Source organism: Carica papaya, chromosome 5 (assembly GCF_054855325.1).
Source record: "Carica papaya isolate Zhongbai chromosome 5, ASM5485532v1, whole genome shotgun sequence".
Lineage (NCBI taxonomy): Eukaryota > Viridiplantae > Streptophyta > Magnoliopsida > Brassicales > Caricaceae > Carica > Carica papaya.
In genome coordinates, this window is record NC_142313.1 from 29,324,220 (window position 1) to 29,343,214 (window position 18,995).

The window sequence follows — 18,995 nt, forward strand, 5'->3', positions numbered from 1 at the left end:
AGTGTATGTATTTGCAACGCGAAATGAAAGAGGTGCGGTCACACCAGCACAATTGCACCGGATCCCATCAGAACTCCGAAGTTAAGTGTGCTTTGGCGAAAGTAGTACAATGATGGGTTACCTCCAGGGATGTTCTCGTGTTGCACCCATTTTCTTTTTTTCAGATGTGCCGTTCGACATTACGCGCGACTTTAATTATGGTCTATAGATTTATTAGCAAATGTGGGTCACGGAGCCGTGGTATTTTACTTGATATTTGAACGAGAACGAGAGGTGCAGTGCGCACGCACAAGGAAACAAATGATGGGAGGGGGAAGAAAGGAGAAGGAGTCTATGTATTTTCAGCGCAAAATTAAACAGGTGTGATCATGCCAGCACTAATGCACCAGATCCCATCAGAATTCCGTAGTTAATTGTGCTTGGGCGAGAGTAGTACATGGATGGGTGACCTCCTGGGAAGTCCTCGTGCCGCAGTAATTTTTTTTTCAGACGGGTCGTTTGACGTTACGTGCGACTAGAACTAGGGTCCACTGGTTTATACGCAAATGTGAGTCAAGAAGCAGGGGCATTTTAATCGATATTAGAACGAGAAGGAGAGATGCAGAGTGCACACACATGGAAATAAATGACGGGAGGGGGGATGGAGGGAGAAAAGTGTGTATATTTGCAGCGCAGAATGAAACATGAGCAATCATACCAGCACAAATGCAACGGATTCTATCAGAAATCCGCAAGTTAAGGGGGCTTGGGCGAGAGTAGCACTAGGATGGGTGACCTCCTGCGAAGTCCTTATATTTCACCCATTTTCTTAGGAAGTCCTCGTGTTGCACCCATTTTTTTTGCAGATGATTCTTTCGACGATACGCACGACTTGAATTATGGTCCTCAGGTTTATTCGCAAATGTGAGTCACGGCACCGTAGCATTTTACTTGATATTAGAACGAGAACGGGAGGTGCAGTGCGCACGCACAAGGAAACAAATGACGGGAGGGGGAAGAAGGGAGAAGGAGTTTATGTATTTGCAGTGCAGAATTAAACGGGTGCGATCATACCAGCACTAATGCACCGGATCCCATCAGAACTCCGCAGTTAAGTGTGCTTGGGCGAGAGTAGTACTCGGATGGGTGACCTCTTAGGAAGTCCTCGTTTCGCACCAATTTTTTTTCAGACGGGTCGTTCGACGTTACGCGCGACTGAAACTAGGGTATGCTGGTTTATACGCAAATGTGAGTCAAGAAGCAGGGGCATTTTAGTCGATATTAGAACGAGAAGGAAAGGTGCAGTGTGAACGCACAAGGAAACAATTAATGAGAGGGGGAGGGAAGGAGAAAAAGTGTATGTATTTGCAGCGCAGAATGAGACAGGTGCGATCATACCAGCACTAATGCAACGGATTCTATCAGAACTCCGTAGGCAAGGGTGCTTGGGCGAGAGTAGTAATAGCATGGATTACCTCCTGCGAAGTCCTTATATTTCACCCATTTTCTTGTGAAGTCCTCGTGTTGCACCCATTTTTTTGCAAATGATTCTTTCGACGTTACGCGCGACTTGAATTATGGTCCTCAGGTTTATTCGCAAATGTGAGTCACGGCATTGTAGCATTTTACTTGATATTAGAACGAGAATAGGAGGTGCAGCGCGCACGCACAAGGAAACAAATGACGGGAGGGGGAATAAAAGAGAAGGAATGCATGTATTTGCAGCGCGAAACTAAACAGGTGCGATCATACCAGCACTAAAGCCCCGGATCCCATCAGAACTCCGCAGTTAAGTGTGCTTGGGCGAGATTAGTACTCGAATGGTTGACCTCCTAGGAAGTCCTCGTGTCGCACAAATTTTTTTTCAGACTAGTCGTTCGACGTTACGCGCGTCTGGAACTAGGGTCCGCTAGTTTATACGCAAATGTGAGTCAAGAAGCAGGGGTATTTTAATCGATATTAGAACGAGAAGGAGAGATGGAGTGTGAACGCACAAGGAAACAAATGACGGAGGGGGAAGAAAGGAGAAGGAGTGTATGTATTTGCAGCGCGGAATTAAACAGGTGCGATCATACCAGCACTAAAGCTCCGGATCCCATCAGAACTCCGCAGTTAGGTGTGCTTGGGCGAGAGTAGTAATCGGATGGGTGACCACTTGGGAAGCCCTCGTGTTGCACCTTTTTTTTCTCGGATGGGTTGTTCGACGTTACGCGCGAATGGAATTATAAACCGCTGGTTCATTTACAAAGGTGAGTCATGGTGCCGGGGCATATTACTTGATATTAGAACGAGAAAGAGAGATGCAGAGTGCACGCACAAGGAAACAAATGACGGGAGGGGGGATGGGAGGAGAAAGAGTGTATGTATTTGCAGTGCAGAATGAAACATGAGGGATCATACCAGCACTAATGCAACGGATTCTATCAGAACTCCGCAGTTAAGGGTGCTTGGGCGAGAAAAGTACTCGGATGGGTGACCTCCTGCGAAGTCCTTATATTTCACCCATTTTCTTGGGAGGTCCTCGTGTTGCACCTATCTTTTTGCAGATGATTCTTTCGACGTTACGCGCGACTTGATTTATGGTCCGCAGATTTATTCGCAAATGTGAGTCACAGCGCCGTGGCATTTTACTTGATATTTGAACGAGAACGAGAGGTGCAGTGCGCACGCACAAGAAAACAAATGACGGGAGGGGGAAGAAAGGAGAAGGAGTTTATCTATTTGCAGCACGAAATTAAACGGGTGCGATCATACAAGCGCTAATGAACTGGATCCCATCAGAACCCTGCAGGTAAGTGTGCTTGGGCGAGACTAGTACTCGGATGGGTGACCTCCTGGGAAGTCCTCGTGTCGCAACAATTTTTTTTCAGACGGGTCGTTCGACGTTACGCGCGACTGGAACTCGTGTCCGCTGGTTTATACGCAAATGTGAGTCTAGAAGCAGGGGCATTTTAATCGATATTAGAACATGAATGAGAGGTGCAGTGTGAATGCACAAGGAAACAATTGATGGGAGGGGGAGGGAAGGAGAAGGAGTGTATGTATTTTCAGCACGAAATGAAAGAGGTGCGATCAAACCAGCACAAATGCAACAGATTCTATCAGAACTCCGTAGGTAAGGGTACTTGGGCGAGAGTAGTACTACCATGGGTTACCTCCTGCGAAGTCCTTATATTTCACCCATTTTCTTGTGAAGTCCTCGTGTTGCACCCATTTTTTTGCAGATGATTCTTTCGACGTTACGCACGACTTGAATTACGGTCCTCAGGTTTATTCGTAAATGTGAGTCACGGCGCTGTAGCATTTTACTTAATATTAGAACGAGAACGGGAGGTGCAGTGCGCACGCACAAGGAAACAAATGACGGGAGGGCGAAGAAAGGGGAATGAGTTTATGTATTTGCAGCGCAAAACTAAACAGGTGCGATCATACCAGCACTAAAGCCCTGGATCCCATCCGAACTCCGCAGTTGAGTGTGCTTGGGCGAGATTAGTACTCGGATGGTTGATCTCCTTGGAAGTCCTCGTGTCGCACCAATTTTTTTTCAGACGGGTCGTTCGAAGTTACGCGCGTCTGGAACTAGGGTCCGCTGGTTTATACGCAAATGTGAGTCAAGAAGTAGGGGCATTTTAATCGATATTATAACGAGAATGGGAGGTGAAGTGTGAACGCACAAGGAAACAAATGACGGGAGGGGGAAGAAAGGAGGAGTGTATGTATTTGTAGCGCGAAATTAAACAGGTGCGATCATACCAGCAATACAGCCCCGGATCCCATCAGAACTCCGCAGTTAAGAGTGCTTGGGCGAGAGTAGTACTCGGATCGGTGACCACCTGGGAAGCCCTCGTGTTGCACCTATTTTTTTTCAGATGGGTTGTTCGACGTTACGCGTGACTTGTATTATGGTCCTCAGGTTTATTCGCAAATGTGAGTCACGGCGCTGTAGCATTTTACTTGATATTAGAACGAGAACGGGAGGTGCAGTGCGCACGCACAAGGAAACAAATGACGGGAGGGGGAAGAAAGGAGAAGGAGTTTATGTATTTGCCGCGCGAAATTAAACTGGTGCGATCATACCAGCACTAATGCACCGGATCCCATCAGAACTCCGCAGATAAGTGTGCTTGGGCGAGAGTAGTACTCGGATGGGTGACCTCTTGGGAAGTTCTGGTGTTGCACCCATTTTCTTTTTTTCAGATGTGCCGTTCGACGTTACGCGCGACTTTAATTATGGTCCGCAGATTTATTCGCAAATGTGAGTCACGGCGCCGTGACATTTTACTTGATATTTGAACGAGAACGAGAGGTGCAGTGCGCACGCACAAGGAAACAAATGACGGGAGGGGGAAAAAAGGAGAAGGAGTTTATGTATTTGCAGCGCGAAATTAAACTGGTGCGATCATACCAGCACTAATGCACCGGATCCCATCAGAACTCCGCAGATAAGTGTGCTTGGGCGAGAGTAGTACTCGGATGGGTGACCTCCTGGGAAGTCCTCGTGTCGCACTAATTTTTTTTTTCAGACGGGTCGTTCGACGTTACGTGCGACTGGAACTAGGGTCCACTGGTTTATACGCAAATGTGAGTCAAGAAGTAGGGGCATTTTAATCGATATTAGAACGAGAAGGAGAGATGCAGAGTGCACGCACAAGGAAACAAATGACGGGAGGAGGGATGGAGGGAAAAAAAGTGTATGTATTTACAGCGCAGAATGAAACAAGAGCAATCATACTAGCACCAATGCAATAGATTCTATCAGAACACCGCAAGTTAAGGGTGCTTGGGCGAGAGTAGTTCTAGCATGGGTTACCTCTTGTGAAGTTCTTATATTTCACCCATTTTCTTGTGAAGTCCTCGTGTTGCACCCATTTTTTTGCAGATGATTCTTTCGACGTTACGCGCGACTTGTATTATGGTCCTCAGGTTTATTCGCAAATGTGAGTCACGGCGCTGTAGCATTTTACTTGATATTAGAACGAGAACGGGAGGTGCAGTGCGCACGCACAAGGAAACAAATGACGGGAGGGGGAAGAAAGGAGAATGAGTTTATGTATTTGCAGCGCAAAATTAAATGGGTGCGATCATACTAGCACTAATGCACCGGATCCTATCAGAACTCCGCAGTTAAGTGTGCTTATGCGAGATTAGTACTCGGATGGGTGACCTCCTGGGAAGTCCTCGTGTCGCACTAATTTTTTTTCAGACGGGTCGTTCGACATTACGCGCGACTGGAACTAGGGTCCGCTGGTTTATACGCAAATGTGAGTCAAGAAGCAGGGGCATTTTAATCGATATTAGAACGAGAAAGAGAGATGCAGAGTGCACGCACAAGGAAACAAATGACGGGAGGGGGAAGAAAGGAGAAGGAGTGTATGTATTTGCAGCGCAAATATAAACTTATGCGATCATACCAGCACTAAAGCCCCGGATCCCATCAGAACTCCGCAGTTAAGTGTGCTTGGGCGAGAGTAGTACTCGGATGGGTGACCACTTGGGAAGCCCTCGTGTTGCACCTATTTTTTTCGGATGGGTTGTTCGACGTTACGCGCGAATGGAATTATGAACCGCTGGTTCATTTGCAAAGGTTAGTCACAGTGCCGGGTCATATTCCTTGATATTAGAACGAGAAAGAGAGATGCAGAGTGCACGCACAAGGAAACAAATGACGGGAGGGGGGATGGGAGGAGAAAGAGTGTATGTATTTGCAGTGCAGAATGAAACATGATGGATCATACCAGCACCTATGGAACGGATTCTATCAGAACTCCGCAGTTAAGGGTGCTTGGGCGAGAAAAGTACTCGGATGGGTGACCTCCTGCGAAGTCCTTATATTTCACCCATCTTTTTGTAGATGATTCTTTCGACGTTACGCGCGACTTGATTTACGGTCACAGGTTTATTCGCAAATGTGAGTCACGGCGTCGTGGCATTTTACTTGATATTAGAAAGAGTACGGGAGGTGTAGTGCGCAAGCACAAGGAAACAAATGACGGGAGGAGGAAGAAAAGAGAAGGAGTGTATGTATTTGAAGCGCAAAATTAAACAAGTGGCATCATACCAGCATTAATGCACTGGATCCCATCAGAACTCTGCAGTTAAGTGTGCTTGGGCGAGAGTATTACTCGGATGGGTGACTTCTTGGGAAGTCCTCGTATCGCAACAATTTTTTTTCAGATTGGTCGTTCGACGTTACGCGGGACTGGAACTATGGTCCACTGGTTTATACGAAAATGTGAGTCAAGAATCTGGGGCATTTTAATCGATATTAGAATGAGAAGGAGAGGTGCAGTGTAAACGCACAAGGAAACAAATGATGGGAGGGGGGGAGGGAAGAAGGAGTGTATGTATTTTCAGCACGAAATTAAACAAGTTCGGTCACAGCAGCACAAATCCACCGGATCCCATCAGAACTCCGCAGTTAAGTGTGCTTTGGCGAAAGTAGTACAATGATGGGTTACCTCTTCGGAAGTTCTCGTGTTGCACCCATTTTCTTTTTTTTAGATGTGCAGTTCGACGTTAGGCGCGACTTTAATTATGGTCCGCAGATTGATTCGCAAATGTGAGTCACGGCGCCGTGGCATTTTACTTGATATTTGAACGAGAACGAGAGGTGCAGTGCGCACGCACAAGGAAACAAATGACGGGAGGGGGAAGAAAGGAGAAGGAGTTTATGTATTTGCAGCGCGAAATTAAACAGGTGCGATCATACCAACACTAATGCACCGAATCACATAAGAACTCCGCAGTTAAGTGTGCTTGGGCGAAAGTAGTACTCGGATGGGTTACCTCCTGGGAAGTCCTCGTGTCGCACTAATTTTTTTTTCAGACGGGTCGTTCGACGTTACGCGCGACTGGAACTAAGGTCCACTGGTTTATACGCAAATGTGAGTCAAGAGGCAGGGGCATTTTAATCGATATTAGAACGAGAAGGAGAGATGCAGAGTGCACGAACAAGGAAACAAATGACGGGAGGGGGGATGGAGGGAGAAAAAGTGTATGTATTTGCAGCGCAGAATGAAACATGAGCAATCATACCAGCACCAATGCAACGGATTCAATCAGAACTCCGCAAGTTAAGGGTGCTTGGGCGAGAGTAGCACTAGGATGGGTGACCTCCTGCGAAGTCCTTATATTTTACCAATTTTCTTAGGAAGTCCTCGTGTTGCACCCATTTTTTTGCAGATGATTCTTTCGACGATACGCGCGACTTGAATTATAGTCCTCAGGTTTATTCGCAAATGTGAGTCACGGCACCGTAGCATTTTATTTGATATTTGAACGAGCACGGGAGGTGCAGTGCGCACGCACAAGGAAACAAATGACGGGAGGGGGAAGAAAGGAGAAGGAGTTTATGTATTTGTAGCGCAGAATTAAACGGGTGCGATCATACCAGCACTAATGCACCGGATCCCGTCAGAACTTCGCAGTTACGTGTGCTTGGGCGAGAGTAGCACTCGGATGGGTGACCTCCTGGGAAGTCCTCGTGTCGCACCATTTTTTTTTCAGACGGGTCGTTCGACGTTACGCGGGACTGGAACTAGGGTCTGCTGGTTTATACGCAAATGTGAGTCAAGAAGCAGGGGTATTTTAATCGATATTAGAACGAGAAGGAGAGGTGCAGTGTGAACGCACAAGGAAACAATTGATGAGAGGGGGAGGGAAGGAGAAGGAGTGTATGTATTTTCAGCACGAAATAGAACAGGTGCGATCATACCAGCCCTAATGCAACGAATTCTATCAGAACTCCGTAGGTAAGGGTGCTTGGGCGAGAGTAGTACTAGCATGGGTTACCTCCTGCGAAGTCCTTATATTTCACCCATTTTCTTGTCAAGTTCTCGTGTCGCACCAATTTTTTTCCAGACGGGTCGTTCGACGTTACGCGCGACTGGAACAAGGGTCCACTGGTTTATACGCAAATGTGAGTCAAGAAGCAGTGGCATTTTAATCGATATTAGAACGAGAAAGAGAGATGCAGAGTGCACGCACAAGGAAACAAATGACGGGAGGGGGGATGGAGGGAGAAAAAGTATATGTATTTGCAGCTCAGAATGAAACATGAGCAATCATACCAGCACCAATGCAACGGATTCTATCAGAACTCCGCAAGTTAAAGGTGCTTGGGCGAGAGTAACACTAGGATGGGTGACTTCCTGCGAAGTCCTTATATTTCACCCATTTTCTTATGAAGTCCTCGTGTTGTACCCATTTTTTTGCAGATGATTCTTTCGACGATACGCGCGACTTGAATTATGGTCCTCAGGTTTATTCGCAAATATGAGTCATGGCACCGTAGCATTTTACTTGATATTAGAACGGGCACGGGAGGTGCATTGCGCACACACAAGGAAACAAATGACAGGAGGGGGAAGAAAGGAGAAGGAGTTTATGTATTTGCAGCGTGGAATTAGACGGGTGCGATCATACCTGCATTAATGCACCGAATCCTATCAGAACTCCGCAGTTAAGTGTGCTTGGGCGAGAGTAGTACTCGGATGGGTGATTTCCTGGGAAGTCCTCGTGTTGCACCAATTTTTTTTCAGTCAGGTTGTTCGACGTTACACGCGACTGGAACTAGGGTCCGCTGGTTTATACGCAAATGTGAGTCAAGAAGCAGGGGCATTTTAATCAATATTAGAACGAGAAGGAGAGGTGCAGTGTGAACGCATAAGGAAACAATTGATGGGAGGGGGAGGGAAGGAGAAGGAGTGTGTGTATTTTCAGCACAAAATGAAATAGGTGCGATCATACCAGCACTAATGCACCGGATCCCATCAGAACTCCGTAGTTAAGTGTGCTTGGGCGAGAGTAGTACTCAGATGGGTGACCTCCTGGGAAGTCCTCGTGTCGCAACATTTTTTTTTCAGACGGGTTGTTCGACGTTACGCAGGATTTGAACTAGGGTCCGCTGGTTTATACGCAAATGTGGGTCAAGAAGCAGAGGCATGTTAATCGATATTAGAACGAAAAAGAGAGGTGCAGTGTGAACGCACAAGGAAACAATTGATGGGAGCGGGAGGGAAGGAGAAGGAGTGTATGTATTTTCAGCACGAAATGAAACAGGCGCGATCATACCAGTACTAATGCAACGGATTCTATCAGAACTCCGTAGGTAAGGGTGCTTGGGCGAGAGTAGTACTAGCATGGGTTACCTCCTGCGAAGTCCTTATATTTCACTCATTTTCTTGTGATGTCCTCGTGTTGCACCCATTTTAATCGATATTAGAACGAGAAAGAGAGGTGCAGTGTGAACGCACAAGGAAACAATTGATGGGAGGGGGAGGGAAGGAGAAGGAGTGTATGTATTTTCAGCACAAAATGAAACAGGTGCGATCATACCAGCACTAATGCAACAGATTCTATCAGAACTCCGTAGGTAAGGGTGCTTGGGGGAGAGTAGTACTAGCAAGGGTTACCTCCTGCGAAGTCCTTATATTTCACCCATTTTCTTGTAAAATTCATCGTGTTGCACCCATTTTTTTGCAGATGATTCTTTCGACGTTACGCGCGATTTGAATTATGGTCCTCAGGTTTACTCGCAAATGTGAGTCACGGCACCGTGGCATTTTACTTGATATTAGAACGAGAACGGGAGGTAAAGTGCGCACGCACAAGGAAACAAATGACGGGAGGGGGAAGAAAGGAGAAGGAGTGTATGTATTTGCAGCGCGAAATGAAACAGGTGCGATCATACCAGCACTAATGCAACGGATTCTATCAGAAATCCGTAGGTAAGGGTGCTTAGGCGAGAGTAGTACTAGCAAGGGTTACCTCCTGCGAAGTCCTTATATTTCACCCATTTTCTTGTAAAATTCATCGTGTTGCACCCATTTTTTTGCAGATGATTCTTTCGACGTCACGCGCGATTTGAATTATGGTCCTTAGGTTTATTCACAAATGTGAGTCACGGCACCGTGGCATTTTACTTGATATTAGAACGAGAACGGGAGGTAAAGTGCGCACGCACAAGGAAACAAATGACGGGAGGGGGAAGAAAGGGGAATGAGTGTATGTATTTGCAGCGCGAAATTAAACAGGTGCGATAATACCAGCACAAATGCACCGGATACCATCAGAACTCCGCAGTTAAGTGTGCTTTGGCGAAAGTAGTACAATGATGGGTTACCTCGTGGGAAGTTCTCGTGTTGCACCCTTTTTTTTTCAGATGTGCCGTTCGACGTTACGAGCGACTTTAAATATGGTCTGCAGATTTATTCGCAAATGTGAGTCACGGCGCCGTGGCATTTTACCTGATATTTGAACGAGAACGAGAGGTGCAGTGCGCACGCACAAGGAAACAAATGACGGGAGGGGGAAGAAAGGAGAAGGAGTGTATGTATTTGCAGCGCGAAATGAAACAGGTGCGATCATACTAGCACTAATGCAACGGATTCTATCAGAACTCCGTAGGTAAGGGTGTTTGGGCGAGAGTAGTACTAGCATGGGTTACCTCTTGTGAAGTTCTTATATTTCACCCATTTTCTTGTGAAGTCCTCGTGTTGCACCCATTTTTTTGCAGATGATTCTTTCGACGTTACGCGCGACTTGTATTATGGTCCTCAGGTTTATTCGCAAATGTGAGTCACGGCGCTGTAGCATTTTACTTGATATTAGAACGAGAACGGGAGGTGCAGTGCGCACGCACAAGGAAACAAATGACGGGAGGGGGAAGAAAGGAGAATGAGTTTATCTATTTGCAGCGCAAAATTAAATGGGTGCGATCATACCATCACTAATGCACCGGATCCTATCAGAACTCCGCAGTTAAGTGTGCTTATGCGAGATTAGTACTCGGATGGGTGACCTCCTGGGAAGTCCTCGTGTCGCACTAATTTTTTTTCAGACGGGTCGTTCGACATTACGCGCGACTGGAACTAGGGTCCGCTGGTTTATACGCAAATGTGAGTCAAGAAGCAGGGGCATTTTAATCGATATTAGAACGAGAAAGAGAGATGCAGAGTGCACGCACAAGGAAACAAATGACGGGAGGGGGAAGAAAGGAGAAGGAGTGTATGTATTTGCAGCGCAAATATAAACTTATGCGATCATACCAGCACTAAAGCCCCGGATCCCATCAGAACTCCGCAGTTAAGTGTGCTTGGGCGAGAGTAGTACTCGGATGGGTGACCACCTGGGAAGCCCTCGTGTTGCACCTATTTTTTTCGGATGGGTTGTTCGACGTTACGCGCGAATGGAATTATGAACCGCTGGTTCATTTGCAAAGGTTAGTCACAGTGCCGGGTCATATTCCTTGATATTAGAACAAGAAAGAGAGATGCAGAGTGCACGCACAAGGAAACAAATGACGGGAGGGGGGATGGGAGGAGAAAGAGTGTATGTATTTGCAGTGCAGAATGAAACATGATGGATCATACCAGCACCTATGGAACGGATTCTATCAGAACTCTGCAGTTAAGGGTGCTTGGGCGAGAAAAGTACTCGGATGGGTGACCTCCTGCGAAGTCCTTATATTTCACCCATTTTCTTGGGAGGTCCTCGTGTTGCACCCATCTTTTTGGAGATGATTCTTTCGATGTTACGCGCGAATGGAATTATAAACCGCTGGTTCATTTGCAAAGGTGAGTCACGGCGCCGTGGCATTTTACTTTATATTAGAACGAGTACGGGAGGTGCAGTGCGCACGCACAAGGAAACAAATGACGGGAGGAGGAAGAAAAGAGAAGGCGTGTGTGTATTTGAAGTGTAAAATTAAACAAGTGGCATCATACCAGCACTAATGCACTTGATCCCATCAGAACTCTGCAGTTAAGTGTGCTTGGGCGAGAGTAGTACTCGGATGGGTAACCTCTTGAGAAGTCCTTGTATTGCAACAATTTTTGTTCAGATGGGTCGTTCGACGTTACGCGTGACTGGAACTATGGTCCGCTGGTTTATACGCAAATGTGAGTCAAGAATCAGGGGCATTTTAATCCATATTCGAACGAGAAGGAGAGGTGCAGTGTGAACGCACAAGGAAACAAATGATGAGAGGGGGGGAGGGAAGAAGGAGTGTATGTATTTTCAGCACGAAATTAAACAGGTGCGGTCACACCAGCACTAATGCACCGGATCCCATCAGAACTCCGCAGTTAAGTGTGCTTTGGCGAAAGTAGTACAATGATGGGTTACCTCCTGGGAAGTTCTCGTCAGTTTCTTTTTTTCGGATGTGCCGTTCGATGTTACGCGCGACTTTAATTATGGTCCGCAGATTTATTCGCAAATGTGAGTCACGGCGCCGTGGCATTTTACTTGATATTTGAACGAGAACGAGAGGTGCAGTGCGCACGCACAAGGGAATAAATGACGGGAGGGGGAAGAAATGAGAAGGAGTGTATGTATTTGCAGCACGAAGTTAAACAGGTGCAATCATACCAGCACTACAGCCCCCGATCCCATCAGAACTCCGCAGTTAAGTGTGCTTGGGTGAGAGTAGTACTCGGATCGGTGACCACCTGGGAAGCCCTCGTGTTGCACCTATTTTTTTTCGGATGTGTTGTTCGACGTTACGCGCGATTGGAATTATAAACCGCTGGTTCATTTTCAAAGGTGAGTCACGGTGCCGGGGCATATTACTTGATATTAGAACGAGAAAGAGAGATGCAGAGTGCACGCACAAGGAAACAAATGACGGGAGGGGGGATGGGAGGAGAAAGAGTGTATGTATTTGTAGTGCAGAATGAGACATGAGGGATCATGCCAGCACTAATGCAACGGATTCTATTAGAACTCCGCAGTTAAGGGTGCTTGGGCGAGAAAAGTACTCGGATGGGTGACCTCCTGCGAAGTCCTTATATTTCACCCATTTTCTTGGGAGGTCCTCGTGTTGCACCCATCTTTTGTCAGATGATTCTTTCGACGTTACGCGCGACTTGATTTATGGTCCGCAGGTTTATTCGCAAATGTGATTCACGGCGCCGTGGCATTTTACTTGATATTAGAACGAGTACGGGAGGTGTAGTTCGCACGCACAAGGAAACAATTGACGGGATGAGGAAGAAAAGAGAAGGAGTGTATGTATTTGAAGCGCAAAATTAAACAAGTGGCATCATACCAGCACTAATGCACTAGATCCCATCAGAACTCTGCAGTTAAGTGTGCTTGGGCGAGATTAATACTCGGATGGGTGACCTCTTGGGAAGTCCTCCTACCGCAAAAATTTTCTTTCAGATGGGTCATTCGACGCTACGCGCAACTGGAACTATGGTCCGCTGGCTTATACGCAAATGTGAGTCAAGAATCAGGGGCATTTTAATCGATATTAGAACGAGAAGGAGAGGTGCAGTGTGAACGCACAAGGAAATAAATGATGGAAGGGGGGGAGGGAAGAAGGAGTTTATGTATTTTCAGAACGAAATTAAATAGGTGCGGTCACACCAGCACAAATGCACCGGATCCCATCAGAACTCCGCAGTGAAGTGTGCTTTGGCGAAAGTAGTACAATGATGGGTTACCTCCTGGGAAGTTCTCGTGTTGCACCCATCTTCTTTTTTTCAGATGTGCCGTTCGACGTTACGCGCGACTTTAATTATGGTCCGCAGATTTATTCGCAAATGTGAGTCACGGCGCCGTGGCATTTTACTTGATATTTGAACGAGAACGAGAGGTGCATTACGCACGCACAAGGAAACAAATGACGGGAGGGGGAGGAAAGGAGAAGGAGTGTATGTATTTGCAGCGCGAAATGAAACAGGTGCGATCATACCAGCACTAATGCAACGGATTCTATCAGAAATCCGTAGGTAAGGGTGCTTAGGCGAGAGTAGTACTAGCATGGGTTACCTCCTGCGAAGTCCTTATATTTGACATATTTTCTTGTGAAGTCCTCGTGTTGCACCCATTTTTTTACAGATGATTCTTTCGACGTTACACGCGACTTGTATTATGGTCCTCAGGTTTATTCGCAAATGTGAGTCACGGCGCTGTAGCATTTTACTTGATATTAGAACGAGAACGGGAGGTACAGTGCGCACGCACAAGGAAACAAATGACGGGAGGGGGAAGAAAGGGGAATGAGTTTATGTATTTGCAGCGCAAAATTAAACAGGTGCGATCATACCAGCACTAATGCACCGGATCCCATCAGAACTCCGCAGTGAAGTGTGCTTGGGCGAGATTAGTACTCGGATGGGTGACCTCCTGGGAAGTCCTCGTGTCGCACCAATTTTTTTTCAGACGGGTCGTTCGACGTTACGCGCGTCTGGAACTAGGGTCCGCTGGTTTATACGCAAATGTGAGTCAAGAAGCAGGGGCATTTTAATCGATATTAGAACGAGAATGAGAGGTGAAGTGTGAACGCACAAGGAAACAAATGACGGGAGGGGGAAGAATGGAGAAGGAGTGTATGTATTTGCAGCGCGAAATTAAACAGGTGCGATCATACCAGCACTAAAGCTCCGGATCCCATTAGAACCCCGTAGTTAAGTGTGCCTGGGCGAGGGTAGTACTCGGATGGGTGACCACTTGGGAAGCCCTCGTGTTGCACCTATTTTTTTTCAGATGGGTTGTTCGACGTTACGCGGGAATGGAATTATAAATCGCTGGTTCATTTGCAAAGGTGAGTCACGATGCCGGGGCATATTACTTGATATTAGAACGAGAAATAGAGATGAAGAGTGCACGCACAAAGAAACAAATGACGGGAAGAGGGATGGAAGGAGAAAGAGTGTATGTATTTGCAGTGCAGAATGAAACATGAGGGATCATACCAGCACTAATGCAACGGATTCTATCAGAACTCCACAGTTAAGGGTGCTTGGGGGAGAGTAGTACTTCGGATGGGTGACCACTTGGGAAGTTCTCGTGTTGCACCCATTTTTTTGGGAGGTCCTCGTGTTGCACTCATCTTTTTGCAGATGATTCTTTCGACGTTACGCGCGACTTGATTTATGGTTCGCAGGTTTATTCGCAAATTTGAGTCACGGAGCCGTGGCATTTTACTTGATATTATAACGAGTACGGGAGGTGCAGTGCGCACGCACAATGAAACAAATGACGGGAGAAGGAAGAAAAGAGAAGGAGTGTATGTATTTGAAGCACAAAATTAAACAAGTGGCATCATACCAGCACTAATGCACTGGATCCCATCAGAACTCTGCAGTTAAGCGTGCTTGGGCGAGAGTAGTACTCGGATGGATGACCTCTTGGGAAGTCCTCGTATCGCAATAATTTTTTTTCAGATGGGTCGTTCGACGTTACGCGCGACTGGAACTATGGTCCGCTGGTTTATACGCAAATGTGAGTCAAGAATCAGGGGCATTTTTATCGATATTAGAACGAGAATGAGAGGTGCAGTGTGAACGCACAAGGAAACAAATGATGGGAGGGGGGGGAGGGAAGAAGGAGTGTATGTATTTTCAGCACGAAATTAAACAGGTGCGGTCACACCAGCACTAATGCACCGGATCCCATCAGAACTTCGCAGTTAAGTGTGCTTTGGCGAAAGTAGTACAATGATGGGTTACCTCCTGGGAAGTTCTCGTGTTGCACCCAGTTTCTTTTTTTCAGATGTGTCGTTCGACGTTACGCGCGACTTTAATTATGGTCCGCAGATTTATTCGCAAATGTGAGTCAATAAGCAGGGGCATTTTAATCGATATTAGAACGAGAATGAGAGGTGAAGTGTTAACGCACAAGGATACAAATGACAGGAGGGGGAAGAAAGGAGAAGGAGTGTATGTATTTGCAGCGCGAAGTTAAACAGGTGCAATCATACCAGCACTACAGCCCCCGATCCCATCAGAACTCCGCAGTTAAGTGTGCTTGGGTGAGAGTAGTACTCGGATCGGTGACCACCTGGGAAGCCCTCGTGTTGCACCTATTTTTTTTCGGATGTGTTGTTCGACGTTACGCGCGATTGGAATTATAAACCGCTGGTTCATTTGCAAAGGTGAGTCACGGTGCCGGAGCATATTACTTGATATTAGAACGAGAAAGAGAGATGCAGAGTGCACGCACAAGGAAACAAATGACGGGAGGGTGGATGGGAGGAGAAACAGTGTATGTATTTGCAGTGCAGAATGAAACATGATGGATCATACCAGCACTAATGCAACGGATTCTATTAGAACTCCGCAGTTAAGGGTGCTTGGGCGAGAAAAGTACTCGGATTGGTGACCTCCTATGAAGTCCTTATATTTCACCCATTTTCTTGGGAGGTCCTCGTGTTGCACCCATCTTTTTGCAGATGATTCTTTTGACATTACGCGCGACTTGATTTATGGTCCGCAGGTTTATTCGCAAAAGTGAGTCAAGGCGCCGTGGCATTTTACTTGATATTAGAACGAGTACGGGAGGTGCAGTGCGCACGCACAAGGAAACAAATGACAGGAGGAGGAAGAAAAGAGAAGGAGTGTATGTATTTGAAGCGCAAAATTAAACAAGTGGCATCATACCAGCACTAATGCACTGGATCCCATCAGAACTATGCAGTTAAGCGTGCTTGGGCGAGAGTAGTACTCGGATGGATGACCTCTTGGGAAGTCCTCGTATCGCAATAATTTTTTTTCAGATGGGTCGTTCGACGTTACGCGCGACTGGAACTATGGTCCGCTGGTTTATACGCAAATGTGAGTCAAGAATCAGGGGCATTTTTATCGATATTAGAACGAGAAGGAGAGGTGCAGTGTGAACGCACAAGGAAACAAATGATGGGAGGGGGGGAGGGAAGAAGGAGTGTATGTATTTTCAGCACGAAATTAAACAGGTGCGGTCACACCAGCACAAATGCACCGGATCCCATCAGAACTCCGCAGTTAAGTGTGCTTTGGCGAAAGTAGTACAATGATGGGTTACCTCCTGGGAAGTTCTCGTGTTGCACCCATTTTCTTTTTTTCAGATGTGCCGTTCGACGTTACGCGCGACTTTAATTATGGTCCGCAGGTTTATTCGCAAATGTGAGTCACGGCGCCGTGGCATTTTACTTGATATTTGAACGAGAACGAGAGGTGCTGTGTGAACGCACAAGGAAACAAATGATGGGAGGGGGGAGGGAAGAAGGAGTGTATGTATTTTCAGCACGAAATTAAACAGGTGCGGTCACACCAGCACAAATGCACCGGATTTCATCAGAACTCCGCAGTTAAGTGTGCTTTGGCGAAAGTAGTACATTGATGGGTTACCTCCTGGGAAGTTCTCGTGTTGCACCCATTTTTTTGCAGATGATTCTTTCGACGATTCGCGCGACTTGAATTATGGTCCTGAGGTTTATTCACAAATGTGAGTCACGGCACCGTAGCATTTTACTTGATATTAGAACGAGCACGGGAGGTGCAGTGTGCACGCACAAGGAAAAAAATGACGGGAGGGGGAAGAAAAGAGAAGGAGTTTATGTATTTGCAGCGCGAAATTAAACTGGTGCGATCATACCAGCACTAATGCACCGGATCCCATCAGAACTCCGCAGATAAGTGTGCTTGGGCGAGAGTAGTACTCGGATGGGTGACCTCCTGGGAAGTCCTCGTGTCGCACTAATTTTTTTTTAGGACGGGTCGTTCGACGTTACGCAAGACTTGAACTAGGGTCCACTGGTTTATACGCAAATGTGAGTCAAGAAGCAGGGGCATTTTAATCGATATTAGAACGAGAAGGAGAGATGCAGAGTGCACGCAAAAGGAAACAAATGACGGGAGGGGGGATGGAGGGAGAAAAAGTGTATGTATTTGCAGCGCAGAATGAAACATGAGCAATCATACCAGCACTAATGCAACGGATTCTATCAGAACTCCGCAAGTTAAGGGTGCTTGGGCGAGAGTAGCTCTAGGATGGGTGACCTCCTGCGAAGTCCTTATATTTTACCCATTTTCTTAGGAAGTCCTCGTGTTGCACCCATTTTTTTGCAGATGATTCTTTCGACGATACGCGCGACTTGAATTATAGTCCTCAGGTTTAACTGCAGATGTGAGTCACGGCACCGTAGCATTTTAATTGATATTAGAACGAGCACGGGAGGTGCAGTGTGCACGCACAAGGAAATAAATGACGGGAGCGGGAAGAAAGGAGAAGGAGTTTATGTTTTTGCAGCGCAGAATTAAAAGGGTGCGATCATACCAGCACTAATGCACCGGATCCCATCAGAACTTCGCAGTTAATTGTGCTTGGGCGAGAGTAGTACTCGGATGGGTGACCTCCTGGGAAGTCCTTGTGTCGCAAAAATTTAATTTCAGACGGGTCGTTCGACGTTACGCGCGACTGAAACTATGGTCCGCTGGTTTATACCCAAATGTGAGTCAAGAAGTTGGGGCATTTTAATCCGTATTAGAACGAGAAAGAGAGGTGCAGTGTGAACGCACAAGGAAACAATTGATGGGAGGGGGAGGGAAGGAGAAGGAGTATATGTATTTTCAGCACGAAATGAAATAGGTGCGATCATACCAGCACTAATGGAACGAATTCTATCAGAACTTCGTAGGTAAGGGTGCTTGGGCGAGAGTAGTACTAGCATGGGTTACCTCCTGCGAAGTCCTTATATTTCACCCATTTTCTGGTGAAGTTCTTGTGTTGCACCCATTTTTTTTTCTTCATATGTGTCGTTCGCCGTTACGCGTGACTTTAATTATGGTCCGCTGATTTATTCGCAAATGTGAGTCACGGCTCCGTGGCATTTTACTTGATATTTGAACGAGAACGAGAGGTGCAGTGCGCACCCACAAGGAAACAAATGACCGGAGGGGCAAGAAAGGAGAAGGAGTTTATGTATTTGGAGCGTGAAAAATAAGGTGCGATCATACCATCACTAATGCACCGGATCCCATCAGAACTTCTCAGTTAAGTGTGCTTGGGCGGGAGTAGTACTCGAATGGGTGACCTCCTGGGAAGTCCTTGTGTCGCACTAATTTTTTTTTCTGACGGGTTGTTCGACGTTACGCGCGACTGGAACTAGGGTCCACTGATTTATACGCAAATGTGAATCAAGAAGCACGGGAATTTTAATCGATATTAGAACGAGAAGGAGAGATACAGAGTGCACGCACAAGGAAACAAATAACGGGAGGGGGGATGGAGAGAGAAAAAGTGTATGTATT

At 46.6% G+C, this 18,995-nt stretch overlaps 7 non-coding genes and 28 pseudogenes across 7 annotated transcripts; all 35 read left to right on the forward strand.

The window, feature by feature from the left end:
- The first annotated feature begins 30 nt into the window (after positions 1 to 30).
- On the forward strand, positions 31 to 149 carry LOC148260634 (5S ribosomal RNA; annotated as a pseudogene).
- A 209-nt stretch (positions 150 to 358) lies between these two features.
- On the forward strand, positions 359 to 477 carry LOC148260635 (5S ribosomal RNA; annotated as a pseudogene).
- Positions 478 to 1,039: 562 nt separating this feature from the next.
- Positions 1,040 to 1,158, forward strand: LOC148260636 (5S ribosomal RNA). Its single transcript, XR_015820347.1, has one exon. It is a non-coding gene; the product is annotated as a 5S ribosomal RNA (ribosomal RNA).
- Positions 1,159 to 1,717: 559 nt separating this feature from the next.
- LOC148260637 (5S ribosomal RNA) lies at positions 1,718 to 1,836 on the forward strand (annotated as a pseudogene).
- Positions 1,837 to 2,040: 204 nt separating this feature from the next.
- Positions 2,041 to 2,159, forward strand: LOC148260638 (5S ribosomal RNA; annotated as a pseudogene).
- A 560-nt stretch (positions 2,160 to 2,719) lies between these two features.
- LOC148260639 (5S ribosomal RNA) lies at positions 2,720 to 2,838 on the forward strand (annotated as a pseudogene).
- Positions 2,839 to 3,397: 559 nt separating this feature from the next.
- On the forward strand, positions 3,398 to 3,516 carry LOC148260640 (5S ribosomal RNA; annotated as a pseudogene).
- Positions 3,517 to 3,718: 202 nt separating this feature from the next.
- LOC148260641 (5S ribosomal RNA) lies at positions 3,719 to 3,837 on the forward strand (annotated as a pseudogene).
- A 205-nt stretch (positions 3,838 to 4,042) lies between these two features.
- LOC148260642 (5S ribosomal RNA) lies at positions 4,043 to 4,161 on the forward strand. The gene has a single exon (XR_015820499.1). It is a non-coding gene; the product is annotated as a 5S ribosomal RNA (ribosomal RNA).
- Positions 4,162 to 4,370: 209 nt separating this feature from the next.
- LOC148260643 (5S ribosomal RNA) lies at positions 4,371 to 4,489 on the forward strand. Its single transcript, XR_015820352.1, has one exon. It is a non-coding gene; the product is annotated as a 5S ribosomal RNA (ribosomal RNA).
- A 563-nt stretch (positions 4,490 to 5,052) lies between these two features.
- On the forward strand, positions 5,053 to 5,171 carry LOC148260644 (5S ribosomal RNA; annotated as a pseudogene).
- Positions 5,172 to 5,376: 205 nt separating this feature from the next.
- Positions 5,377 to 5,495, forward strand: LOC148260645 (5S ribosomal RNA; annotated as a pseudogene).
- Positions 5,496 to 6,024: 529 nt separating this feature from the next.
- On the forward strand, positions 6,025 to 6,142 carry LOC148260646 (5S ribosomal RNA; annotated as a pseudogene).
- A 532-nt stretch (positions 6,143 to 6,674) lies between these two features.
- On the forward strand, positions 6,675 to 6,793 carry LOC148260647 (5S ribosomal RNA; annotated as a pseudogene).
- Positions 6,794 to 7,355: 562 nt separating this feature from the next.
- On the forward strand, positions 7,356 to 7,474 carry LOC148260648 (5S ribosomal RNA; annotated as a pseudogene).
- Positions 7,475 to 8,389: 915 nt separating this feature from the next.
- Positions 8,390 to 8,508, forward strand: LOC148260649 (5S ribosomal RNA; annotated as a pseudogene).
- A 205-nt stretch (positions 8,509 to 8,713) lies between these two features.
- Positions 8,714 to 8,832, forward strand: LOC148260650 (5S ribosomal RNA). The gene has a single exon (XR_015821128.1). It is a non-coding gene; the product is annotated as a 5S ribosomal RNA (ribosomal RNA).
- A 1,179-nt stretch (positions 8,833 to 10,011) lies between these two features.
- LOC148260651 (5S ribosomal RNA) lies at positions 10,012 to 10,130 on the forward strand (annotated as a pseudogene).
- Positions 10,131 to 10,689: 559 nt separating this feature from the next.
- Positions 10,690 to 10,808, forward strand: LOC148260652 (5S ribosomal RNA; annotated as a pseudogene).
- A 205-nt stretch (positions 10,809 to 11,013) lies between these two features.
- LOC148260653 (5S ribosomal RNA) lies at positions 11,014 to 11,132 on the forward strand (annotated as a pseudogene).
- A 560-nt stretch (positions 11,133 to 11,692) lies between these two features.
- On the forward strand, positions 11,693 to 11,810 carry LOC148260654 (5S ribosomal RNA; annotated as a pseudogene).
- A 204-nt stretch (positions 11,811 to 12,014) lies between these two features.
- Positions 12,015 to 12,135, forward strand: LOC148260655 (5S ribosomal RNA; annotated as a pseudogene).
- A 199-nt stretch (positions 12,136 to 12,334) lies between these two features.
- On the forward strand, positions 12,335 to 12,453 carry LOC148260656 (5S ribosomal RNA; annotated as a pseudogene).
- Positions 12,454 to 13,336: 883 nt separating this feature from the next.
- On the forward strand, positions 13,337 to 13,455 carry LOC148260657 (5S ribosomal RNA; annotated as a pseudogene).
- Positions 13,456 to 14,018: 563 nt separating this feature from the next.
- Positions 14,019 to 14,137, forward strand: LOC148260658 (5S ribosomal RNA). Its single transcript, XR_015821004.1, has one exon. It is a non-coding gene; the product is annotated as a 5S ribosomal RNA (ribosomal RNA).
- A 205-nt stretch (positions 14,138 to 14,342) lies between these two features.
- Positions 14,343 to 14,461, forward strand: LOC148260659 (5S ribosomal RNA). Its single transcript, XR_015819784.1, has one exon. It is a non-coding gene; the product is annotated as a 5S ribosomal RNA (ribosomal RNA).
- Positions 14,462 to 15,023: 562 nt separating this feature from the next.
- On the forward strand, positions 15,024 to 15,141 carry LOC148260660 (5S ribosomal RNA; annotated as a pseudogene).
- Positions 15,142 to 15,346: 205 nt separating this feature from the next.
- LOC148260661 (5S ribosomal RNA) lies at positions 15,347 to 15,465 on the forward strand (annotated as a pseudogene).
- Positions 15,466 to 15,674: 209 nt separating this feature from the next.
- On the forward strand, positions 15,675 to 15,793 carry LOC148260662 (5S ribosomal RNA; annotated as a pseudogene).
- Positions 15,794 to 16,354: 561 nt separating this feature from the next.
- LOC148260663 (5S ribosomal RNA) lies at positions 16,355 to 16,472 on the forward strand (annotated as a pseudogene).
- A 204-nt stretch (positions 16,473 to 16,676) lies between these two features.
- LOC148260664 (5S ribosomal RNA) lies at positions 16,677 to 16,795 on the forward strand (annotated as a pseudogene).
- A 207-nt stretch (positions 16,796 to 17,002) lies between these two features.
- On the forward strand, positions 17,003 to 17,121 carry LOC148260665 (5S ribosomal RNA; annotated as a pseudogene).
- A 205-nt stretch (positions 17,122 to 17,326) lies between these two features.
- Positions 17,327 to 17,445, forward strand: LOC148260666 (5S ribosomal RNA). Its single transcript, XR_015820364.1, has one exon. It is a non-coding gene; the product is annotated as a 5S ribosomal RNA (ribosomal RNA).
- A 562-nt stretch (positions 17,446 to 18,007) lies between these two features.
- Positions 18,008 to 18,126, forward strand: LOC148260667 (5S ribosomal RNA; annotated as a pseudogene).
- A 561-nt stretch (positions 18,127 to 18,687) lies between these two features.
- LOC148260668 (5S ribosomal RNA) lies at positions 18,688 to 18,806 on the forward strand (annotated as a pseudogene).
- The last annotated feature ends 189 nt before the right edge of the window (positions 18,807 to 18,995 follow it).